Source organism: Vigna umbellata, chromosome 3, assembly GCF_029865625.1.
Source record: "Vigna umbellata cultivar VRB3 chromosome 3, Vumbellata_1.0, whole genome shotgun sequence".
Lineage (NCBI taxonomy): Eukaryota > Viridiplantae > Streptophyta > Magnoliopsida > Fabales > Fabaceae > Vigna > Vigna umbellata.
The window spans coordinates 8,282,934-8,309,310 of NC_142167.1; the positions used below are offsets into that span (position 1 = coordinate 8,282,934).

The 26,377-nt window shown below is 36.3% G+C and overlaps 1 pseudogene across 1 annotated transcript; it reads right to left on the reverse strand.

The window, feature by feature from the left end:
* Positions 1–7,846: 7,846 nt before the first annotated feature.
* On the reverse strand, positions 7,847–25,705 carry LOC148201554 (mitochondrial intermediate peptidase, mitochondrial-like; annotated as a pseudogene). Its single transcript, XR_015784841.1, has 12 exons — positions 25,528–25,705; positions 24,752–24,833; positions 24,105–24,157; positions 23,463–23,517; positions 21,902–22,040; positions 21,748–21,802; positions 21,226–21,448; positions 20,297–20,392; positions 11,411–11,530; positions 11,177–11,302; positions 10,933–11,088; positions 7,847–8,957 (listed from the first exon to the last, which is right to left on the reverse strand). The product of XR_015784841.1 is annotated as a mitochondrial intermediate peptidase, mitochondrial-like (transcript).
* Between the last annotated feature and the right edge of the window lie 672 nt (positions 25,706–26,377).

Sequence of the window (26,377 nt, forward strand, 5' to 3'; positions counted from 1 at the left end):
TCTCTGGTTTCTCGAAGAAACGTGTGAAGATAACGATTGATAAAATCAACAGCAGAAAACATCCCAGAATACTTCCCCAGAAGGCTTTATTTATGGCTATGCTGGATGGTGCTGTTTCCTCAGGTTCATGGTTGACGTCTATTTCCACACTCTGGCCTGTAATAAAACAGGGAAAAGGAAGATTAAACTTTGGGATGAATATCCAACGTCATCATCAAGAGGCTGTCACTTTAATCTCTATAAGTATTAAAATTCAAGTAAGCTCGTGAAAGTGCAATCTATCACCCACTTTAGTCAAAGATGCAATCTCTATAAGTATTAATATGATTTCAACGACTAAGGTGACATTAAGTGGTTAACTTTAGGGTAAAATAATAGCTTAGAGACTAATGTGACCGCACTTTTATGCTTTCAGAGACTAGAATAGTGAACTCTAACAGACTTAAAATTTGTTTGAATAAACTTCCCTACAAGTACATGTATATGAAAATAAATCGACCAATGAAACAAATTTATCCCATAGGCTAATTTGGATAGGCTTATTTCATTTAGTATCTCCAAAAGTTGATTTTAACTTCTGGGAGAAGTTTGTTTCATTTTACTTATTTTCTTCTCCATAAATGTTTATAAAGAAGTTTACCCAAACAGTGTTGAGTTTATTCCCTTTTGAGAAAAAAAAAATTATAAATGCCGAAGGTAATTAAGTAATATTAAGCTTCACGAATACGTAACCATTAGCTGGAAGTGTGATGCGGATTTTGTCTCTGAATCTCTTGGCTTTCAGAAGTTGAACCTGGAGACATGGACAAGAAAAATAAATTCGAATGTATTTTAAATCCAAAATCAGCACATTTATTGCATGTCTAACAACGGGATTAGTTCACTTTATAGCTCTGCAACTTCTCAGATGATACTTTAGCACCGGCTTGCAGTACGCATAAAAGAAATGCAAAGCTCAACTCAAGGTATTAAAAAATCACCTAGTTTCTGTAACTTCAAATTTAGATTTGACCAGTGAAGAAATCCATTGAAAGTACTCACCTCATACCGTGCATACCCACGAATGCCAATATCTTCTCTGTGGATGAGACTGATCATAATCAAATCTCGATGATGCCAGTGAATTTCAACATCTATAACAAAAAGGCCAACGTTTAACCTTACATATTGTAGACGACAGCAACAATTTTTTGTGGCAACTATGTTCTCAACAATTATCAAAGATGACAACCGGGAACATCTCCACGGGACCCATCACAATGATTTACATCCCCACCAGACCACAATATTTTTATGAAGATCAACTTCTGACAAAAGTATTGGGTGATCAAGCAACAAAATGATCATAGAAGAAAAAAAACGAAGATATGTCATCTTACCAGTATTTCCCAATATGGTAATGGCAGTTTTGTTTGAGCCTGGTGTCAGATTCAGCAGCAACGGATTCTGAGGGTATGGGGGTAACATATTAACATCATAGACTAATTTTCATTTCACAATCAGGTTGGGGTGAGGGATCCAATGTATTTGCAATTTGGCACATCACAAGCATAAAGGAGATTAAAATGGTCAAGAATCCAGATCAAGAAAATCACAGGCACTAAACTTCATAAATCAAGCACTCTTGCCTAATTCTGAAATGTAATTTGTAGCAATAAAACGAGGAAGAATCAAAGATCCACACCTTGCTCATCTCCATTATAGAAAATCCGCCAATAAAAAGTGCTGAAGCAGATCCAGATATATGTTCATTTTCAAGAGAAGCAGAAATGGAGACTGATACATCTGGCCTCATGCCTTCTAACTTAGGTACTGAGTGCACCAAATGCTCCGGTGAGTAAGGGAAAAATAAGCAATATGAATTGCCAGATTCCTGATCCAGCCATGGCTTCACGTACCTTCAGTGAATGGAGGTAGAAGATATATCTAAGAATGAATTGTTCACTTTAAAGAATCAAAAGAAAGAAATGGTTAAAGATCTATACCCCACATATGGTGGATCTACTCTACAATTGAATAAAATTCTCGTGTTTTCTCCAGGTGCACCAAGGGATTCACTGTAGGAATTACTATACAATCTAGTCAGTCAGAAAAGCAGGTTGCTTTCTTCAAACCAAGTTAAAGTCCATAGAGTTATAATTCACAAACCTGAATTTCACGGAGAAGTTGTATCCTTTCGAGGGGTATGGGACATTAGTTAACATCTCCTTTGGGCCAAGCAAAGAAATATAATCTCCTTTCAACACTGTAATTGTTGTTTGCAGTTTTGATCCTCCATAACGGAAAGATACTGCTCATAATAACATTCAGTGAGGGAGTAATAATTGTTTATAAAGCAAAAACTCCAGAATGACATTTAAAAGGTTTATTTTCAGTACTAAAATCTAGCACCTTGGGCTGAACCTTGCCCAATAGCTTTGGCCGTCCCAGATAGTGTATCAACGGATACTACACTTCTATTTGTAGTAAACCACTGTCCAGAAACTGTATCACTCAAACCTGAAACTTAAAGGTAAAATCCATTACCACTATGGAATAATTTGGTAAAAGGAAAAGATGAAATGCCCTGAACTCAAAACTCAGTCAAGCAATTGAAATAACTGTCTGCTCCAGTGCTGGGTTAACAAAGTAACTCTAGAAATCATGTTAGACAAAGCTAAATCTGATAAGTACAACCTTTTAGAAAAGAAATTTTTTCAAGAGATAAGACATTGATAGAAAAATAAATTAGTAGCAACCATCCAAAATGACCACACCTTTTATGCTTAGGTTAAGAGGACTTCCTATGTGAAGAACTGGATTTTGCGGATATATATGGGCACCCACTCTAATCTGCAAAAGGTGGAAAAACATACACAGATTCAGATATTGGAAGAGAACACAGGAAGTGATCTAGCAAGTTGAATGAATAAAAGGAAGAATAGTGAGTGTCACATGTACAACTTGCGCAAGAACAATTCATTAAGTGACAATGAATACATGGAAAAAAGCATATATCACGTATACAACTCGTTGCAAGTGTTACAAACTGTTGTAAAACAGTAGTAGGATGCTGGAATTAATTATTCTCTCATTCATACTTTTGAAACAATACATAAGTGTTTAAAAAGAAACAAACTATTGTCTAATTAAGGTAAAAAATCTCCTGAAATAAAGTCTCTAAATCAGGAGATATCTACCCAATAATACCTGATCTTAATAAAAGGAAATCTGCCCAATAATTACTAATCCTAATCCCTTAATTTTAGGGATTAGACATAATTGCAGGATTACACATAATTGCTATATTAATTGCACAATAATTCACATATTCTGACACCCCCCCTCAAGCTGAGGAATAGATATTGGTCATTCCCAGTTTGCTTATAAGATCTTGGAAGATAGGGCTATTGAGACCTTTTGTTAACACATCAGCTACTTGTTGCCTGGATGGGACATACGCCATGCATAATAGACCTTCGTCTACTTTTTCTTTGATGAAGTGTCTATCTATTTCAACGTGTTTTGTCCGGTCATGTTGAACCGGATTATGTGCAATTTCTATTGCTGATTTATTATCACAGTACAGTTTCATGGGACCCTTCAAATCAACTTTCAAATCATCCAGAATAATTTTTATCCATAATAATTCACATATTCCTTGAGCAAGTGCTCTGAACTCTGATTCAGCTGATGATCTAGACACTACATTCTGTTTTTTACTTCTCCAAGTTACTAAATTTCCACCCAGGAAAGTACAATATCCAGTAGTCGATCTTCTATCAATTAGAGATCCTGCATAGTCTGCGTCGGTGTAGGCTTCAAGGTTCAATTTTTCATTCTTCTTGAATAGGATTCCCTTTCCAGGAGTGCCTTTTAAGTAATGTAGAATCCTATAGGCAGCTTGAAGGTGAGACTCCTTTGGTTCATGCATAAACTGACTTATTACACTTACCGAATGGGCAATATCTGGTCGGGTATGCGCCAAATATATTAATTTTCCAACCAGCCTCTGGTACATCCTTTTTTCTACTTCTGGTTCATCTCCAGATTTACTCAGTTTGTGATTGGGGTCCATTGGAGTTGTTGCGGGTCTGCATCCAATAGTCTTCGTCTCAGCCAACAAATCGGTTATGTATTTTTGTTGGGATATAAAAATTCCTTGGGTAGAGTATGCTACTTCAATTCCTAGAAAATATTTCAGTTTTCCAAGCTCTTTGAGATCAAATTCTTGGACTAGTCTTTGTTTCAATTTTTCCTTTTCTTTTTCATCATTCCCAGTTACTATAATATCATCCACATACACCAAAAGAACTGTTACCTTCCCCTTTTCTGAATGTTTTATGAACAACGTGTGGTCTCCTTGGCTTTGTTTGTAGCCAAATCCCTTCATAACTTTTGAGAACCTCCCAAACCATGCTCTAGGAGATTGTTTCAGTCCATATAGTGCCTTCTTAAGTCTGCACACCTTATTTTGTCTATCTCCTTCAACCCCCTGTGGGATGTTCATGTAGATTTCTTCCTCTAGGTCTCCATGAAGAAAGGCATTTTTAACATCATACTGTAGTAGTTTCCAATCAAAATGAGCAGCTAAGGATAGAAGAATCCTTAGAGTATTCATTTTAGCAACTGGTGCAAACGTTTCTTCATAGTCTATTCCATATGCTTGAGTGTATCCTTTGGCCACCAATCTTGCTTTGTATCGTTCAAGTGACCCATCAGCATTATATTTTACTGTGAATATCCACTTACAGTCAACAATATTCTTTTCTTTGGGTTTATCCACAATTTCCCAAGTGTTATTCTTCTCTAATGCTGTCATTTCCACTTGCATAGCATCTCTCCACTCTTTCTTTGCTAGTGCTTCAATAATATTATTTGGTATAACCACAGAATTCAAGTTTACAATAAAGCTTTTATGATTAGCTGATAATCTATCATAAGAAACATAATTTGAGAGAGGATAGAGAGGTTTTTTAGTGCAATTTCTAGTACCTTTTCGGATGGCTATTGGAAGGTCAATCTCATTTTCTGGTTCAGGTATTTCTTCATTTTCTGGTGCAGAACTTGGATTGGATTCATGGACTTGCATCATCTCTGGAATTTGCTTTCTCCTGGTGTAAACCTTGTTAAATCTCGGAGGATTGTCAGCTTCTATTCGAGTTGCTTCAATGGGGAAATCTGTATCCATAGCTTCTGATCCTCGTTCAGAATTATGTTGTATAGTTGGAGGCTCAGATCTGTTGGTTGTGATATATGGCAGAGTTAAGAACTCAGTATTTTCATGAGGGTCTTCTAGACATTGTTCTGTAGGATTGGTTTTGTTAAAAAAAGGTTTAGTTTCAAGAAAAGTAACATCAGCTGAGATATACCATTTTTTAATGATAGGATCATAACATTTATACCCTTTTTGTGTGGCTGAATATCCTAAAAAAATACATTTAACAGCCCTGGGATCCAGTTTATCTCTAGCTTGAACAGGGACATGTGCAAAGGCTGTACATCCAAATATTCTAGGAATCAATCCATTTGATTTCTTAAAGTGAGGAAAGAAATTATTTAGGACTTCTATTGGACTCTTATTACTTAGGCCATGAGAGGGAAGTCTATTAATAAGATATGATGCAGTAAGAACAGCTTCTCCCCAATAATTTTTTGGAACATTCCCTTGAAAAAGAAGAGCCCGAGTTATATTGAGTAAATGCCCATTTTTTCTTTCTGCCACTCCATTTTGTTGTGGGGTATAAACACATGAAGAGTCATGGATGATCCCATTAGATTGGAAATACGAGGATATGGTTTGGTTGAAATAATCTCTAGCATTATCGGTCCTAAACCTTTTAATATTAACTCCAAATTGAGTTGTGATCATTGAGTGAAATATGGGAATGATAGTGCTGACATCAGATTTTTGTTTAAGCAAATAGAGCCAAGTAACCCTAGTGCAATCATCAATAAATGTTACAAACCAGCGGGCCCCAGAAATATTTGGTACTGTAGACGGTCCCCATATATCACTATGAATCAATTGAAAAGGTTGAGAGCTTCTATTATTGCTGTTGGGAAAAAAAGCACGAGTATGCTTCGCTAACTCACAAGTTTCACAATGAAGCTTTGAGATATCTAAGTTTTCATACAAATGAGGAAACATAAATTGTAGCACCTTAAATGATGGATGTCCTAGACGATAGTGATACAACCATAGTTCATCCTTATTTGTTATACTGTGAAGGGATTTTGCTTGGTTGGTTTGGGATTCTTTAGATACTTCCAAGTAGTAAAGACCATCTTTTTCTTTAGCAAGTCCAATCCTCCTCCCCGAGTCCTGTTCCTGAAAAACACATAGAGATGGGGAAAACATTGCAGAACAATTGAGATCAGAGGTTAGTTTCTTTATGGAGAGAAGACTGGCTGAGAGTTTGGGAACATGGAGAACGTTTTTAAGCATAAGGTTCGGGTTTACTTGGATATTACCATATCCTGCAACAGTAGCTACTGACCCATTTGCAACAATAATTTTTCTATTACTTGGTGAGGGTGTATAAGAATGAAACAAGTGGAATAAATGTGTCATATGATCTGTAGCTCCCGAATCCACAATCCAAGAGTTCACATTATATGAGGTATTCATACAAGAAGTTTTACCTGAGAAAACAAGAGAACATGATCCAGAGGGTTCCTCCATATTCCCCAATAGCTTCTTCAATTTCTTTATTTCTTCCATATTGAAACTGTCTACTGCTGGAGATTCTTTAATCTCTGTTTGTGTTATGTGCACTTGGGACTTTTGTTGTCCTCCACGATTCACCCACTCCTTTCCTGGAGGTTTGCCATGCAATTTCCAACATTTCTCCCTTGTGTGTCTCGGTTTCTGACAATAGGTGCACCATAAATTATCTCTATTTCCTTTCCATAGAGAATTAGGAATTTGCTCATTTCCTTTCTGCACCAGTTCAGGTTTGGTAAGTAGAGCAGACCCATCCATTGGTTGAGACTCAAGCATTACACTCCTTCGACTTTCTTCTGCACGAACAATAGAGATGGTTTCTTCTAGTGAAGGAGTATCCTTTCTCCCTAGAATTTGCACTCTAACTTGATCAAATTCAGGATTTAGTCCTGCAAGAAAATCATACACACGATCCTTCTCTATGAAATTCTTCAAGAGGATTGCATCCTCAGCACACTTCATTTCAAAAACTCTGTAGTGATCAAGTTCCTGCCATAGATTCTGCAACAGTGCCGCATATTCTGTGATTCCTCTGCTTCCCTGTTTTGTGGCTGCAGTTTTTATTTTGATTTCATATACTTGGGCAGCATCATTGGCTTTAGAATATGTGCGGTTTATGGAGTCCCAAATATCTTTAGCTGTATTAAGAAACATACAAGTGTCGCTGATGGTAGCTTCCATGGAGTCCCACAACCAAGACATAATCATGGAATCTTTTTCATCCCATGCTGCAAATGCTGGATCCTCCATGCTTGGACCATTTTCAAGGAGATGAACCAGGCATCCTTTTCCCTTGAGATAGGTTCTAACAAACTGGGACCATTTGAGAAAATTTTTTCCATCCAACCTGTATGACGCTCGGAGACCTTGGAGTTCTCCATTTTTGTGTGAAGGACTAGAGACTTCTCTACTTGATGTAGCACCAGACATTGTAATCGGATGTTAGGTTAACACAGCGGAAAGAATAACAGCAGCAATTAAGGCTGCCCCTTTTTTTTTTTTTTTTTTTTTGGACGAGAATGGCAATGAAGGCCAGCAATAGTTGAGGAACGGCAATGAAGGCCGTGAGACAAAAAACAAAGACCAGGGCTCCAGGAAAAACCTAGAGCTCTGATACCATGTTGTAAAACAGTAGTAGGATGCTGGAATTAATTATTCTCTCATTCATACTTTTGAAACAATACATAAGTGTTTAAAAAGAAACAAACTATTGTCTAATTAAGGTAAAAAATCTCCTGAAATAAAGTCTCTAAATCAGGAGATATCTACCCAATAATACCTGATCTTAATAAAAGGAAATCTGCCCAATAATTACTAATCCTAATCCCTTAATTTTAGGGATTAGACATAATTGCAGGATTACACATAATTGCTATATTAATTGCACAATAATTCACATATTCTGACATATCTAGCTCACTTTCTTAATATATATATACTCTCTCTCTCACACACACACACGCACTGTATTTTTTGTTCATTTTCTTATATTTACACACTCGTTATCTCAAGTTCACAATAGCGATGTTGGATCTAACCTTTGATACTATTTAATTTGACATTGGGGCATTATAAAAACTAAATAAAGCTCACACTCACATAAGCATGGAACAAGGAAGATAATTTCTTAAAACTTTCATTCAGTAGCTCATCATTGTCATTCCAGAATGCATGGCAATGCCTTTTATATATATAGAGTTTGCAAACATAGAATAAATAACTAACAAATAAAGAAAACATAACCACCACATAAATAGAGAGGAAACCACAAACAGTGGAGGAAACTGTTGCGTCAAAACAGTGGAGAAAAAATGAGGTTACTTTGTATGCAAAACTTGATTAATTTCTATCATGTAGCATAAATATAGGGCTATGAAAGTCCTAGGTGTTGAACAGTTCCAGTTAATTGGTGAAATAGTGTTCCCTTAGTCTCACATCACATCACCAAACATCACATTTTTCCACCAGAAGATGACGCATCTCTTCTCTTTTCACTAATATAAGACCTCTTTAAAAATGGAATAGAAAACTTTCACATAAAGGAACTCCACGTGTGACATAAAGAGAAAACTATATTTCTAGCTAGCTACCTTAATTAGAGTAAGAAACTGGGTATAAGAAAATTTTCACATACTGGAAGTTGGTATTCTGTCTGAGAAATTCTGCGACCCCCTTTTATTGCAAAGTGAGCACAACCAGGATACTTTCCCTTTCTCGAGTATAAATCGAGGTATAAATATCCCAAGTCACCCTGCAATGAGTTTGAGTATCAGTGTCTTTGGCAATACATAAATTTAGTAAGGTCCAAAAAAAATAATATCTTGGTAGAACAAAAAAATAATAGGACAGCAGAAATATTTAATTAGGAAAGCAAGAAAACTAAAGGAGCTCAAAGAGAGAATGGGTGAAAGTAATAAAAAATGACATTATGTACTTCAGCAGTGGTTTGATAAATTACCACTCCTCCCAACTATACTTTGATGCAGAAGGCCAAACATCAATTTACTTTAGAGTGTGACAAAATTGAGTTTTGACTGAGAAAGAAGAAATAAAAGAAAAGGTTTAATCATTTTCGAGGTCTTTATTTATACAGAAACGTCTCAAATAAGTCTTTCAATTATTTTTTAACTCAATTAGGGTCCCTATTCATGTAAAATTGATTCAATTGCATCATTGCCATTAATTTAAGTAAATGGTGTTAAGAATGCACTCATGTGGCATGCTGACTTTGCAAATCTGAACCATGTGGCACATTGAGGGTGTTAGTGACGTGGGTTTTGTAATTTTTAAATGAAAAAATTTGGGATTTTATTAAATCCCTAATTTGAGAAAATCCCTAACTAAAGGGTGTTTGTAAAAACTACGAAGAATGGAAACAATTTTGGGGTTGGGATCTCTACATCGAATCTCTTCAAACAAAGTTTTGGCCTCTTCCATTTTATGTTGTTTACAAAACCAATTAATCATAGTGGTCCTCGCCACATCATTCTTTTGCAGCATTCTCCCGAACACTTCTCGTGCTTCTACATACAACCCATTCTCCAGCAACCCCCCATTGATCATCACATTCCACATACCACGTTTCTATGAGACGTAGCTTCGAATAACGCCCTCGCGCACCAAATCGCACCCTCCACCCTGGCGTATGCATCCACCATGGCAATATACGCACGACATTCGGATGCGGCATCTCTTCAAGGAGCCTTTACGCGTTCCTCACACATCTGAACCTTGCTAGTCCCGAGATCACGGCGTTGTACGAGGCGTTCTTCCCCGGCGCCGCGGCGAAGTAGCGAAATGCGTCATCGAGGTCATCATTTTGGACGCACGCGGCAATGATGGAGTTCCAGGAAACGACATTTCGCAACGGCATGGAGTGAAAAAGTGATTTTGTAAACAACTTCGAAAAACTCAAGCACCTTTAATTAGGGATTTTGGAAAATTAGGGATTTGGATTTTGACAAATTAGGGATTGAATGAAATTCAAAATTTTTTAAACTTAAAAATTACAAAATCCACGTCACTAACATTCTCAATGTGCCACATGTTCAGATTTGCAAAGTCCGCATGCCACGTAAGTGTGCCACATGGTTCAGATTTGCAAAGTCAGCATGCTACGTGAGTGCATTCTTAACGCCGTTCACTCAAATTAATAGCAAAGGTGCAATTGAATCAATTTTATACAAATAGAACCTAATTGAGTTAAAAAATAATTGAAGGATCTAATTGAGACGTTTCTGCATAAATAGGGACCTCAAAAATGATTAATCCTAAAAGAAAATGATGGAAAGTGTAAGAAGCATGAGAGTATTTCTGTAATTTGTGAAAGTCCTGTTTTTGCTAAATTAATAAATAGATTTCTCCTTTTATATTTTCAGATGAGAAATAGAAGCTAGGGTATATGATCTTATGTTAGTATAACAATTCTGATAACACAATTGACTATTGTTAGTTGTGTGATTGTGCACCTAAACATGAGATATGCTCTCCCATTTAGTATAAGCAAAAAGAAGGTAATGGCAATGGTCGGAGAGCTGACATTCTTTTTTCAAACAAAGGTAGAGAATGTGATAACTGAACCCTTGATTTTTAAGATTATAGACAAACAATACTGAAATTTGGCCCAAAAATCAATATAGAATTCATATTCAAAAGTACAAATTAATACAAAAGTTAAAACTCCAGCAATATAATGTATGACATAAAAATTTCTTTGCACAAAATACCTCTTCGGGATGATGAAGAGATAGTTTAAGCACATGTGGATCCCAAGACTCATTAGGTGCTAGAGGTATGCTATGAAAGGTTGCACCAAACAATGACTGCACTAGCACCTTCAAACCCTCAATACAGTTTGAGAGAGAAAAATAGGAACCTACAACCTGCATACATGATTTTTGGATTTATATGAAAAATACTAACATGGATATGTAGAAGTATTGATGACAAACAAAACATGTCACATTTTACCGAAGCATCCAATTTATAAGCAGAGGACTTCATCATTGTCATGTAATAGGTCTCATCCCATGGCCTTAAATCTCCATCACTTTGACCACATTTCTCTCTCTTGAATTTCGTGAGTAACCTATGCTCCTAAGATCATAAGATAAGTAAAAGAGAATAATTCTCAGTTACAGGCACAAGCAACTTTAGCTATTACACCCTCATGCCCAAGAAAGTATGCCTTGAACGAATCTATACCTCTCTAGTCTTAGGCTTGACCATCTTGCTCATTTCGAGTAAAAATGACATTACAACTTTTGGTGATAAAGCCATGTTAGGCTTAATAGAAAATTCAGTATAAGAACTACACCCCATTATCTACATCAAATGATCACACAGAAAAATCATTCTTATAAAGTCAAAATAGAAAAAAAAATAGCTGTCATTAAATACCTACAAAAATCATCAAGCAAAGTAAAGACAAATAAACATCCTACAGTTTTTTATTGAAAAATAAAATTTTGACCTAAGAGAGTTCAAACCTTTCTCAATTGTTGGAGCATACCATAGATTTCATTATTTCAGTTTCCATTAGTGCAGATTTATTACCCTATAATTTATTTTTCTTTTTTAATAGTAATTATGACATGTAGCATTTAAATAATATGATTTGTAACCAAATATAATTATATCCACCAAGCACTCACTATCAGAAAGTAATATTCAGCTCTTAATCTCCTTTTTCCAAGTATAATTCATAAAACAGAAATACAACATTCTATTAGCAGTGGGCAAAAGTCTTGTACGCTTTTACTATAATCTGTTCATTTCGCTTCTGATATTGATAAAGAATGTGGATGCTTGTCTCCTCAGGTGTATTTATTTGTAAATCCAATTTTCAGCTCATTGCCCATTATCCTATTAGAGATACTTTTGAACTGTTCAACTCTAGAGAAGACAGAAACACTCAGGTGAGTGTGTTTCTTAATCAGCACAAGTGCTTTATTTATATTAAGAAAAAGGAATCATACTATTGAAAATCTCACATCGATTAGTGATAAGACCAGTTTAAAATATATAAGGGAGTGCAAACTTCACCTTACAAGCCGATTTTGTGAAATTGGACTAAGCATAAAGTTCACATTTTACCATTATATCGTTTAGAGCCTATCTTAGAGAAATTTGTTCTTTGCTAGGTATATTGTTTCACCCGCTATCAGGATGTTATTGGACCATCCAATAATGTCTAGTTTGACACACGTGATGAATATACCTCAGTGTGAGGGAGATGTATTAGAAGTCTCACATCAACTAGTGATAAGGTCAATGTAGAGTATATAAGTGGGTACAAACCTAACCTTACAAGCCAGTTTTATAAGGTTAAGTTAGGCTTAAAATCTATTTCTTAAGACATACAATAAATAGTGAAAATTTATTATCCTCTAATAACATATATGATATGAGAATAAATAAAAATATTCCTAATAATACATATATAATCTAGATATTCTGGATTATATAGGATCAACTACTTATTTATGTAATTAATATTATATTCCTTACTATACAGAATTAATTCCTTATTTCTATAATCATAACACTCCTCCACAAGTTGGAGCATATAGGTTATACGTGTCCAACTTATTACAAATATAATCAATCATATGTCCCCGTAGAAACTTCGCGAACATGCCAGCCAACTATTCATTTGAGATGACAAATCTAGTGGTAAAATCAAATCCATCTAAAAATCCCATGAATCACGGGAAGTCAAATACTTAGAACTGCTTACATGTTACATTTGCGGAGACCTCACCCTGTTTTGTCTCCTAACACAACCATTAGCTGTACTTCTACTTAGGAAATGGGTTAGGCATTTCGAGCTGTCCAGCATCTACTTTTCTTTGTAATAAGTTGCTTGGGACTTGGAGAATATTAGGTTTGTCCTAATAAATTGCAGGATCAGTTCCTCTTAATGTCAGAGGTTCTGGTTTGCTGAAAGAGGTGAAATTTTTGTTGCAATGTTCTGTCTTTGCAAATTTGTGAATATTACCTAAAGAGAAATGCAGGAATTTTGGAGTACATTTCACCAACTATAAACTTTATCTGCCAGAGGGTTACATTTTTGGCCAATATTTGGTGTTCAGCTCCTGGTGTATTCAGAACAGTTTTTTGTTTCAGACAAGCACAAAGAGATATGCATGCCTAGTTACAATGTGATAAGACCTTTAAGGTGTATGTTAGGAAGAAGGTTCAAAATAAGAAGTTTCATGACAATTAACGATGGTTGGGCAGTTTAGGGGTAGTTAGAGGTAGTTATTCAGTTTAGTAAGGGTTATCTTTTAAGGAGGAAAAGGTTCCTTCTGGTGGGTGTGTTGTATTTTCTTAAGTTTGGACAGGGTTTATCCTGTATGAAGGGATTTATTTCCCTTGGATGCCGTTGAATGTTCCCTTAATTACGTTTTCCATTAATGTTAATGTGAACTTATGTTGAATTGTCAGTTTTGAGTGTTTAATCCTAATATATGATCTATAGATTGGTTTCTTACTCTTAAGAAACCTAACAAATTGGTCTGACCTGCCAGATCAAAAACACCAAGAAAGTCATGGAGAGTAGAGTGAGCACGTTAGAGAGGGCAATTGAGGAAATGAGGGAAGAATCCAGAGCCAACTTTCAAAGGCTCAGTGATATGATGGAGGATGTTATGCACAGACTTAAGAATATTGAAAAGGGCTCTGAAGGAAGCAAAGATTTTGTAAATGGGGATAGAGTAGGAAGAAGAGAAGAGGTGGATGAAGAATGGGAAGAAGAAAGAAGAGAAAACTAACGGGGATGGATGAAAAAAGTAGAATTGCCTTCGTTTGAAAAATGGATCCTTCTTTAACCAAGAGAGTGGTGACTCCAGCAGCTTTATTAAAAGAAAAGGAGATTGAAGTAGTGACATTAGTTTGGAAGATGGGTAATGCCGAATTGGAGAAGGGATGTGGGGAACAAAACCAGTTAACAACCAAGCAAAACAGAAAGTTGCAGGATTTCTAGGTACTTTTGAAGGCATATTCAGTACACCACAGGAGTTACCTCGCAAAAGGCATTTCAACCATCTCATTCCTATTAAAGCCGGAATAGATCCAATCAATGTGAGAAAGCCGGAATAGATCCAATCAATGTGAGACCTTATAGAAATTGAGAAACAAGTGGCTAAGATGTTCCAGGAATTATTAGACCCAGTAAAAGTCCTTTTTCCACTCTAGTGATTTTGGTTAAGAAGAAAGATGAAAGTTGACATTTTTGCATTGATTATCAGGCTTTAAATAAGGCTATAATTTCAGATAAATTTTCTATCCCAGTGATAGAGAAGTTGTTAGATGAATTATACAGTGCTAGTTACTTCTCCAAAATTGATTTAAGGGCGAGGTATCATCAAATAATGATGGAGGAGAACGATATCCCTAAAACGGCGTTTAGGACACATCAAGGACACTGTGAGTTCTTGGTGATGTCATTTGGGCTGTCAAATACCCCTGCCACATTCCAAAGCATCATGAATACCGTTCTGAAGGAGTTTTTAAGGAAGAATGTACTTGTTTTCTTTGATGATATATTGGTTTACATCCACCAAGTTCTTAGTACTTTAGGACAAGTACAATTGTTTGCTAATTGGAAAAAATGTGAATTTGGGAAGAAGCAAATCAGGTATTTGGGTCATGTTATCTTAAGTCAGGGGTACAAATGGACCCAAAGAAGGTGTTGGTTGCTCAAGATTGGGCTGTCAAATACCCCTGCCACATTCCAAAGCATCATGAATACCGTTTCTGAAGGAGTTTTTAAGGAAGAATGTACTTGTTTTCTTTGATGATATATTGGTTTACATCCACCAAGTTCTTAGTACTTTAGGACAAGTACAATTGTTTGCTAATTGGAAAAAATGTGAATTTGGGAAGAAGCAAATCAGGTATTTGGGTCATGTTATCTTAAGTCAGGGGTACAAATGGACCCAAAGAAGGTGTTGGTTGCTCAAGATTGGCCTCATCCACGGTCTATTAAGGCTCTAAGGGTATCTTAGGCCTTACGGGGTATTATAGATGTTTCATTAAAGATTATGGAAAGATTGCAAGGCCTTTGACAAATTTATTAAATAAAGGACAGTTTGTATGGTCCGCTGAATGCACCGAAGCTATGAACATCTTGAAGACAACATTAACAACAACACTAGTACTTGCTTTACCAGATTTCTCTCAAACATTTCATGTGGAATGTGATGCTGCAGGTAGGGGTATTGGCAACTCCATAGGATATCAGTCTCTCAGCTTCTTATTCAATGGAATTCGGAAGGACCCGAAAGTGCTATGCGGGAAGATGAAGGGACCACTCGTGATCAATTCCTAGACTTTCACCTTGAGGATAAGGTTGTTTGGAATGTGGGGAGTATTGATAAGACCTTTAAGGTGTATGTTAGGAAGAAGGTTCAAAATAAGAAGTTTCATAACAATTAACGGTGGTTGGGCAGTTTAGGGCAGTTTAGGGGTGGTTAGAGGTAGTTATTTAGTTTAGTAAGGGTTATCTTTTAAGGAGGAAAAGGTTCCTTCTGGTGGGTGTGTTGTATTTTCTTAAGTTTGGACAGGGTTTATCCTGTATGAAGGGATTTATTTCCCTTGGATGTTGTTGAATGTTCCCTTAATTACATTTTCCATTAATGTTAATGTGAACTTACGTTGAATTGTTAGTTTTGAGTATTTAATCCTAATATATAGATTGGTTTCTTACTCTTAAGAAACCTGTTAGATGTTAAGTTGTGTGTTTATGTTAATTGGGCTCAGCCCATTCTGTATTTAGGGTTTAACCCTTATCTTACATTATAAATAAACTACCCTATGTGTATGCTAAACACATAAGGGAGATTTCTCCTAATCTTCTCTACTATTTCATATGGTATCAGAGCTTAGATTTTGTTCCAGCTAGTTCCACAGTCTCCAGTACCCATCGCCGCCGCAGTCGTCGCCGCTGTCGGAGTTCCAGAATCGACCAACGACCATACCATCCGGATCGTCTCGGCCGGGCGACCACCGTGGTGCAAAGATTGCGGCGAACGAACCATCCACGCGCCTCCACGCGCCACCGCAATAGTCACCAGATCCGCCGCTTGCCGACGCGTGTGCCAGCGCGTCGCCGGCGAGATCCGCCGCCGACCAGGACCGTCATGATCGCCTCCTCGTCCTCTTTCTAAATCTTTTGTTGTTGCGTCAATCGGAGCACTTTGGATTTTTAGGGTTTCTCCCTCTCCATGGCTGCCCAACGTGATGATCGGAGTCGATCTCGCCAGCTAGGTAAAGAATGTCCAAAATGTGACCACTGTGGCAAGCTAGGCCACAATATTGATAGATGTTATGCGCTTCATGGACGTCCTCCTCGACCTATAGCAATGGCTAATTCTGATCCACCTCCCCGATCACCTTCTGCAGACTATCCTACTTCATCAAATACCATAAACAACCCTGCACTCTTTCAAGAATTTCTCAGATGGTATGAGGACCGTCAGCACTCTAGTTCCACTACATCTGCTTCTGTTATATGCACAGGTACTCCTTTTGTTGGTCTGACTCATTCTCTCGGATCTTGGGTCCTTGACTCAGGCGCCACCAATCATATCACTGGTAACAAGTCCTTGTTTTCTTCCTTGCCATGTCTGAATGATTTACCCTCGGTAATCAATGGTTGATGGGTCTAGAGTCTCATCTCATGGTATTGGTATTGTTCATATTTTTCCGTCCATATCCATTGATAATGTACTTTATGTCCCTGGGTCTCCTTTTAATTTATTGTCCGTAAGTCGTCTAACTCGTTCCCTTAATTGTGTTATTTCATTTACCAAAGATTCTGTTTGGTTACAGGACCGAAGTTCGAAACACATGATTGGCATAGGATGTGAGTCTCATGGCCTATATCATCTCCGCCCTTCTCCACATGCTGGCGTAATCATGGAGTCACCATCCCTTCTTCATGCTCAGTTAGGTCATCCCAGTCTTGCCAAACTGCAGCAACTTGTTCCGAGTTTGTCGAAATTATCAAGTTTGTCGTGTGAGTCTTGTCAGTTAGGTAAACATACTCGTAGTTCCTTTCCTCGTAGTATTTCACAACGAGCGTCATCCCCTTTTCATTGGTTCATTCTGATATTTGGGGACCTAATCGTGTTAAGTCCACTTTAGGATTTCAGTATTTTGTTACCTTTATTGATGACTATTCCAAATGTACTTGGTTGTTTCTCATGAAGAATCGTTCTGAGTTGTTTTCTATTTTCTAATCATTTTTCAATGAAATAAAAACTCAGTTTGGGGTTTCTATTCGCACTTTACGTGATAATGGCCGTGAATACCTTTCTCAATCGTTTAAACATTTTATGGCTTCTCATGGCATTCTTCAACAAACCTGATGTGCTTATACCCCTCAACAAAATGGGGTGGCTGAGCGCAAGAATAGACACCTTATTGAAACAACTCAGTACACTTCTAATTCATGGTCAAGTACCCTCACGTTTTTGGGGTGATGCAGTTCTCACGGCATGTTATCTTATCAACCGCATGCCATCTTCCGTCCTAGATAACAAAATCTCTCATTCTATCTTATTTCCTCAAGACCCTCTGCATCCATTACCTCTTAGAGTTTTTTGGTCTACATGTTTTGTTCATGATTTTAGTCCTGGTCTTGATAAGTTATCTCCTAGGTCTCACAAATGTGTCTTCTTAGGATTTACACGGTCACAAAAGGGCTATAAGTGTTTTTCCCCTTCCCTCAATCGTCATTTTATCTCTGTTGATGTCACTTTTGATGAATCTTTTTTTTACTTTTCACATCTATCTTCTAGTTCTGTACCTCTACCTGCTACTGTTGATATTCCTATTATCTGTGATCCTCCTGGTGATGCTCCACCCATTTGTCTCCTCCTTCTTTAGACTCTCATTCACCACAGGATCGTCCTTCACCACAACCCCTTCAGGTTTATAGTCGCCGCAATTGTCTCCCTCATGACTCACTTCCAGTGCCGCCTCCTGTGTCTCCTCCGGCTCCAGCAAATGAGTCTGACCTGCCTATTGCCCTCCGTAAAGGTATACGCTCTACCCATAACCCTTCCCCCCATTATATTGTTCTTAGTTACCACAAATTATCTCCATCTTTTTACACTTGTCTCTCATCCATTTCTTCTATGTCAATTCCCAAGTCTGTGGGTGATGTCTTAACTCATCCTGGCTGGCGTCAAGCTATGCTGGATGAATTAAGTGCTTTACAGAAAAGTGGAACTTGGGAGCTTGTCCAATTACCATCTGGAAAGTCTGTTGTTGGTTGCAGGTGGGTGTATGCTATCAAGGTTGGCCCTGATGGCACAATTGATCGTCTGAAAGCTCGACTGGTTGCCAAAGGCTACACACAAATTTTTGGTTTGGATTATGGTGATACTTTTTCTCCAGTGGCAAAAATGACCTTTGTTCGCCTATTCATTGCCATGGTCGCTCTTCGACAATAGCCTCTTTACCAACTTGATGTCAAAAATGTTTTTCTTAATGGTGATTTACATGAAGAAATTTATATGGAGCAACCGCCTGGCTTTGTTGCTCAGGGGGAGTCATTTGGATTGGTATGTCGTCTTCGCAAATCCTTATATGGCCTAAAATAGTCTCCTCGAGCCTGGTTTGGTAAATTCAGTTGTGTTGTTCAAAAATTTGGTATGTCTCGCAGTGAAGCGGATCATTCAGTGTTCTATCGCCACTCAAGTGCTGGATGTATCTACTTAATAGTGTATGTCGATGATATTGTTCTCACAGGAAGCGACTATCTTGGCATCTCTCAGATGAAACAACACCTTTGTCATCATTTTCAAACCAAAGATCTTGGCAAACTCCGGTACGTTTTGGGTATTGAAGTAGCACAATCCAATGTTGGTATTGTCATATCTCAGAGGAAGTATGCGTTAGACATCTTTGAGGAAACAGGGTTAATGAACTGTAAATCTGTTGAGACACCTATGGACCCTAACATCAAACTCCTACCAAATCAGGGGGAGCCTTTCTCAGATCCTGAACGGTACAGAAGATTAGTTGGTAAATTAAACTATCTTACTATTACGCATCCTGACATTTCCTTCGCAGTTAGTGTGGTGAGTCAATTTCTAAACTCCCCTTGTGAAGACCATTGGGATGCAGTTGTTCGCATACTGAAGTATATTAAAGGATCACCTGGAAAAGGTTTGCTATATGGTCCTAACAACGATACAAAAATTGTTTGCTATTCAGATGCTGATTGGGCTGGTTCCCCTTCTGATAGGAGGTCTACTTCTGGATATTGTGTCTCTATTGGTGGCAACCTGATATCTTGGAAAAGTAAGAAGCAAAGTGTTGTGGCAAGGTCCAGCGCAGAAGCAGAATATAGAGTTATGGCATCTGCTACTTGTGATAATCAAGCTGCTCTTCATATTAGCTCTAATCCTGTCTTACATGAGATAACCAAGCACATTGAAGTTGATTGTCATTTTATTAAAGAAAAAATCATATCCGGAGATATCAAGACTGAGTTCGTTAACTCAAGCAACCAGTTGGCAGACATATTCACCAAGTCCTTACGAGGACCTAGAATTGACTATCTTTGTAACAAGCTTGGAACATATAATTTATATGCTCCAGCTTGAGGGGGAGTGTTAGATGTTAAGTTGTATGTTTATGTTAATTGGGCTCATCCCATTCTGTATTTAGGGTTTAACCCTTATCTTACATTATAAATAAACTACCCTATGTGTATGCTAAACACATAAGGGAGATTTCTCCTAATCTTCTCTACTATTTCATAAAACCTAACACAATGTTACACATTCCAAATTCAAATTCCAATCTCTTATGTTTTAGTCTCCCAATTTGTATTCTTTTCTTGAGATTCTCTTTCTACAAACTATTCTCTTCCTCCTAAATAAAATTCATCTCTACCCAAAAACAGAAAGTAACAGCTGATTCAAATATTTACAGAAGCATACAAATGCATGATGGGGATCCAGAAAACATGTTGCATCAAACAGTAACATAGAATAAGAGAGAGAAAACTTATGTTATGGCACAAATCAAAAGTGCTTAAAATGAGTCGGTGTGCCTCATGATGATAAAGACCTGAGCTAGCTCATGTCGTGCAGATATAAGCCTTTTGAGGACATCAACATTTGCCTGTGGAACAGAATTTCCTCGTATATATACCATTTTCCTAACCTTAAAATACCAAGATAAATTGACAGATGTCCATTAGTTAATTACAGTATTAAACTAGTTAGCTTGAAGAAATAAAGCACGTTGCCGATAAATAAGAGGGGAAGTTGAGAACAATATTTTTAAAATTGAATTTATTATTGAACAGGTTAAAGTACTACTTCAAGGTTCAATGGTCAAACTACTAGAAATAAAATAATGGTTTTACAAAAACTATAATGTGGGAATAAAAAATATATAACAACTCCATATTAACCATTCCAAGTCTTAATGTTTCACACTAGTTAAGGCCTCAAATGTTTGAAAATGCAATAATGTTAAGTTTATTCAACTATCACGTTTTTTTAAGTTGAGACTATTAAAATAAAATAATTTTTATTGACTTGGCTTTTTGACTAGATTTGCCAGTTTTTGACAGGTCATTTCTGAGGTTCAAATGGATTAACATGACCAGTTCACTTATTATTTTATTTATTTGGCCAATCTAGTCCAATTTTAAAACGTAGGTTAAGAGAGACATCATCCTCTCAATCGAGAGGAAACTAGAGCCTTTGGGCATTAAAAGGCTCAGCCCCTTTGAGTTCTGCAGAATTTTATCTGTGCAATTGAGTTTTATACCCATTAACTTTTTTTTATAAAAAGTGGGTGAGAATACCAACACATTGCGAGTACACTAGAGTATTAATACTAGATTGCTTAGAAGATGAGATGTGATTACAAATGCTTTATGTTCAAATGAATTTATTGCACAGTCCTTAATAGGACTTGTGAGTAATTCTTACTACTAGTACCAATATACTAAACCTGTAACTTAAAAATCACCGAATAGAAACTACCTCATCATCAGATGAAAATTGTAGTACAGAAGAAACAGTTTGTGGGTCTGTTGTAATCCGAAATCCTTTCTCTTTGAGGATGCCCCTAGACCCTGATAAATCCTTGGTTATTAATGATACCGACCGATGTATAGGCTTTACAAGATAATGCAAATTCCTGGGGATGCGAGAAGAAGGATATATATCAACAGTTCCTGGGTCCATGACAATATTCTCATTGTACCTAACCAAACCAATAAATTGTGAACCGATCAAGATCACAAAATAAGTAAGCCTGATGATTTAAACATGCAACAGATTACCTTTGAGGAGAATATTAATTGCAGCATAAATCTAGGGATTCTGACATCATGGCACAAGTTTACCAAAATAAAAAAAAAAATAAGGGGAAAAGACAGTAGAAATATAAATTCATGTCCAGGGAACCAACTGCTTTCACTATAAAAGAAAATTATTCAGTTTTCATAACAAGCAACAGAATAGTCAGTGCAACCAATGCATCTATATCAGTTATAAACATACTCTCTGCATAGCTGAGAAATTTCAATATTTAGCGTGTTCACTTGATCTAATTTCCCTGCAAAGAAAGTGCAACGCATAAGAAACAATTTAGAGATAAAAGGTTCCCTACATCTTTATTGTGAGTAAAAGATGAAATTCAGACTAAAATAATTACCGGAGCAGAGATTAATTCCACCCCTTTCAAAGTCAGCACGTAAGTTTCTAACTCCCCTCTTAGCTTCCTCAGAAAGCATGTGACATTCTTCCTCGGCTTTCTTAATTGCGTCATATAGATCATGATTCGTGTTCAGATACTACATAGCAAAAAGAGAAAATAATGAGCACAGGTGTTGGAGTTATAGCTCTGTGTAAGCTGAGTTTTCTCATTTGTTGATATAATGTCTGCATCTTATTTATAGAACTACAGTGAAGACCAGATCTTCAAAGATTAAGTTTCCCACATTATTTTTTTCTCAAGTCGTGATTGATTAGCAAGTTTAATCAAATACTATACTTTTTGGTTTAGTGGGTTGTGTGATGTCAAATTGGTTGCTAATCAACTCTGAAGTCTACACTCATTTCTGTCTTGATTAAAGATTTACATGCACTCATCTTCAATTTAAAGTGCTTCTTCAGGCTTTAAGGCCAGACATAACAAATCTGTATTACTTCAGCACTTCCAACCAGCTATAATTTTGTCCTTAATGCCATTTTATTGCTTACATATAGTGTTAGGATCTAGGATGTTAGGATAAATTGGGTTGAGGACTGAGCGGTTAAGGGTGTGAGGGTGTTGGTTGTAAAGGGGGAGCGAGTCAAAGCTGCTATAAATAGAGCTCTTGTAACTCTGTAGAGGGCATCGAGTATATTTTGTAAAGTCAGGTCTTTAGTCTGTAGAGGGAGGTTATACTCTCAACCAGGGAGGTTATGCTCCCAACCCATCCTTTGTAGAGTGACGATTCTACAGTGTGAATAAGAGAATTCTTTCTTTCATCTCTTTTATCTGCATCGAGTGAGTGTTATTGTTAGGTTCCAAACCCAAGTACCTAACATATAGACTTCACAGCAAATAAGCATTTGATCCGATTCAATTCAGATAATAATCCCTCCAACAACCTAACCAAATGCCATAGAGATCATATTTCCTTCCTCTATTAAATCAAACTTGTTGTCCACAACAATAAAACATGGACAATGATAGATAAATTAAAAAGTAATATCATAGTTACCCCGTACTGTTATGCTATTTCCTCAATAATGCTACTTAACGTCAAAAACAAAAATAATTAAAATGTGATCTTTGCCTTCAGAATTGTGGGACTATAAAAAGTTTAAGAGATGTTTCTTTCCCATTCTAGCAAATATAAAGAAAATATCTTACAGAGAAAGATAGCAATACACTTTCTAACATATCCTTTAGAACACAATCCCATTGATTGAAATTCACTCGAAATCACAAAATTGTGTGAGTCCACTCCTGTCATCTGACTAGGTTCACTAATTATCTGCAGTTTTGAGTAAATTTTCACTAATAGTAGAGTGAGTTTCTGAACATAGAAGGAACATATAACCAAAGTACATGGCTATGCTCATGCACACACTCAAACTTTAAACACTTTATGCAACAGAACAACCACAGCACATAATTTTTCATTTTTCTTAGGCTACGCTTTTGTTAAGTTAATTAACAACAAATATAAGGAAAAACAAGCAGTGAGCATCACCGGTCACCTCACATGTAGATATTCATTAATTCTCATCGATGCCTTGCTGGCCTCCTCAACAAACTCTCTGATTTACCCAAAAAAAAAACAGAAACATAACTTCAATCATGACAGAAGCATTACAAAATACGATATCCAAAGATTTCATCAGTCATTTACAATAGAAAAACAACAATGTGCATTAATTAGAAACAGAAGCCAATTACTACAACCACTAATAATAATAATAACAAAAATTTACTCTATTTTATTAATTGGAGTTCACAACTTTTAGTGTAGGACTCTCATTCTCTATAACAGAGTTTCTCAATATATTTTGCTCTCTCTCTTTCAGAGGTGCATTAACCAAAATTTCTTTCTCAACCAACAAGTCAAACTAAAACTATATCCTTGTTATATCCCAATTCTATTTGCCTGTCTCTTTTAATCTATCTTCCTTTATCTCCATCTTTGAATTCAATAATATTTTTAAAGAAACTGACAATAGTTTAAAAAACTTATATCAGAGTTTCAATTGTTTATTGTAAATCTAAAATATAATTTAAATAACAACTATGTCTTATTTATAACGAATTATAAATGTTAAGTATCAACACTATCCTGACAGGGAAGAAGCTAAAATAATAATAATAATAATGGTAATGAGAAGAGAACCTGTCAGGGTGGGTATGCCTACACAATTCAGCAGAGTCAACAACAGAGCATACCTGCGAAATGAAGCATGCAAATTGCAATACATGCATACGATAGAGTAAAAGAGTGAATAAAACAAGTAAAGTACTTATTCTCAATAGTTGAATCAGGATACCAGGTGTGAAATGAAAAGCCTAGTTTTGAATCACAAAACCATACTGTGAATATTAAGATTCATGATCAATAATAAAATAGCACACATATACATGCAAGAATGTGTTTGTATAAAACCAGAAATTCACAAATAAAGAAAGCACAAACCCATGACCAATAACTTAAAAAACATAACTATATAGCATCACTCTAACAAAAAGAACACAAAGATGAAAAAAAGAAGCATGCATATTAACAAACTCCATGCCTAACTGTTGGGATTTCTTGCGTAAAATTGCAGACCAGTGTACATAGCCTAAACAAAATAAAAAATAACAAACAGAGGAGTAGTTTTAAAATCCCCATGACACCACTTAATCATCTAAACATGAGTTTTAAAAAAAGGCAATGTAAATTTTGAAAGCATCCAATTCATAGCACCAAGCTTCCAAATCTACAAAATTGGTGGAGTTTATCAACCACCATGCTCGGTTATTCTCATTAGAATAACTTACAGTGTCAGAAATCTCATCCATTGCCCGCATTACTTCACCAGCGGGCTGTTTCTTGCAAATGTAACTGATGAGTTCTCCAGACCTAGCAATCCACAAAAATAAAAATCAACCATGTGGTTATGGCACCATTAATAGTAACAGTCATCATGAGCAAGTGCAACTGTTTAACACTTTGGTTGTTAACCAACAAAACAATTGTGCATTTATCATTACAACCAGATAGAAATGCGTGCAGCAATTGACCGTTACAGAAAATTATCAACAATTTCACAGACGTCAGTGCATAATGAGAGAAATTGTTTCAATACACTCGCTCTGTATCAAATCTAGGAAAGTTTTTTTTTTTTATATTCACTTGTCATTTTCAAAAGTCAAGACACAGTTAATTACTCTTATGACAATTACATCCTTCCTCTTCACCTAATTTTTAACTAATTTACATACATAATAAAAAAATATTTCAATTCTTCGTTTGTACAACATAACCTTAAACCATACAAAAGAACGGAGTGATCGTATATCAAATTTATAGCAGTAGCAATAGTAATTAAGTGTAGACTACTTTACCTTATATAGATTAAACAATGAAACAAATGCCCATTTATAAAGTACATACGCTCGACAATTAGGCGGTACAATGAATTATAACAATTTAACACAGTTACATGCATAATAAACTTATATCAAACCTGGCACAATACAAACGCTGAAACACACATGCATAAGTATCAGTTTAAACAGTAGCAATACATTAATTGCGTGAGGAAGATAGATACCTTTGAATGGCTTCATCGACGAAGGATTGAAAGCCTTTTGCGGTCTTCAAATGAGGCAAGCCATAGAGACCGGTGGAGCGGAAAACGCACGAGCAGTAACGGAGAGAGCATTCCGTTTTTTCGAATGGAAAATCAACGAACTGCCTCTGCTCACCACCCTCCACATCGCACCGTTCATGCTGCTTGCTCACTGAACTCGTTCAAAGCGCTGCGCACGCACCTGCTTAAATATGCCGACTGTAACCGACGCACTAAACCCAAAACATTTGACCCGAACCGAACCCGGACCCGGACCGAAAGTCTGCCAAACAAAATAAACTAAAGAATAAATTATAAATATTATCTTACTTAACATTGGATTGGATCCCATACTACTACCAACTTCAAAATTCTGAGCACAAAATACGGTAACTACTCCATTTAATTTGGTTTATTCCTTTAACCTTCTGTTGTCATAATTAGTGATATGTTAATTATTTTTTATTAATTTTAAATTACTATATTAATAATATTGATGATAATGAAATTTGAAATTATATATTTGAAAATAAAAATTTGTGCTATTATTTGTTTTCATCTCATCCACTTTGAAACTTTGATTTCCGTGATGGTTTTGTTTTTAAAAATTACTGGAGTATTTAAATTATCATCAAATTGACATATTTACTTAATCATCATTCATCAGAAGCATTATCTATTTTAAAGCATGAAATTTGGTTTTATTTTTAAAAGACATATTAGTAATCTCTATAAATTTCACACTTTGACTTCATTATGTTTTATCACACTAAATTGATTATTATTAGATATCATTATCTAAACCTATAGTAAGAAATGCTCTTTTGGTTCA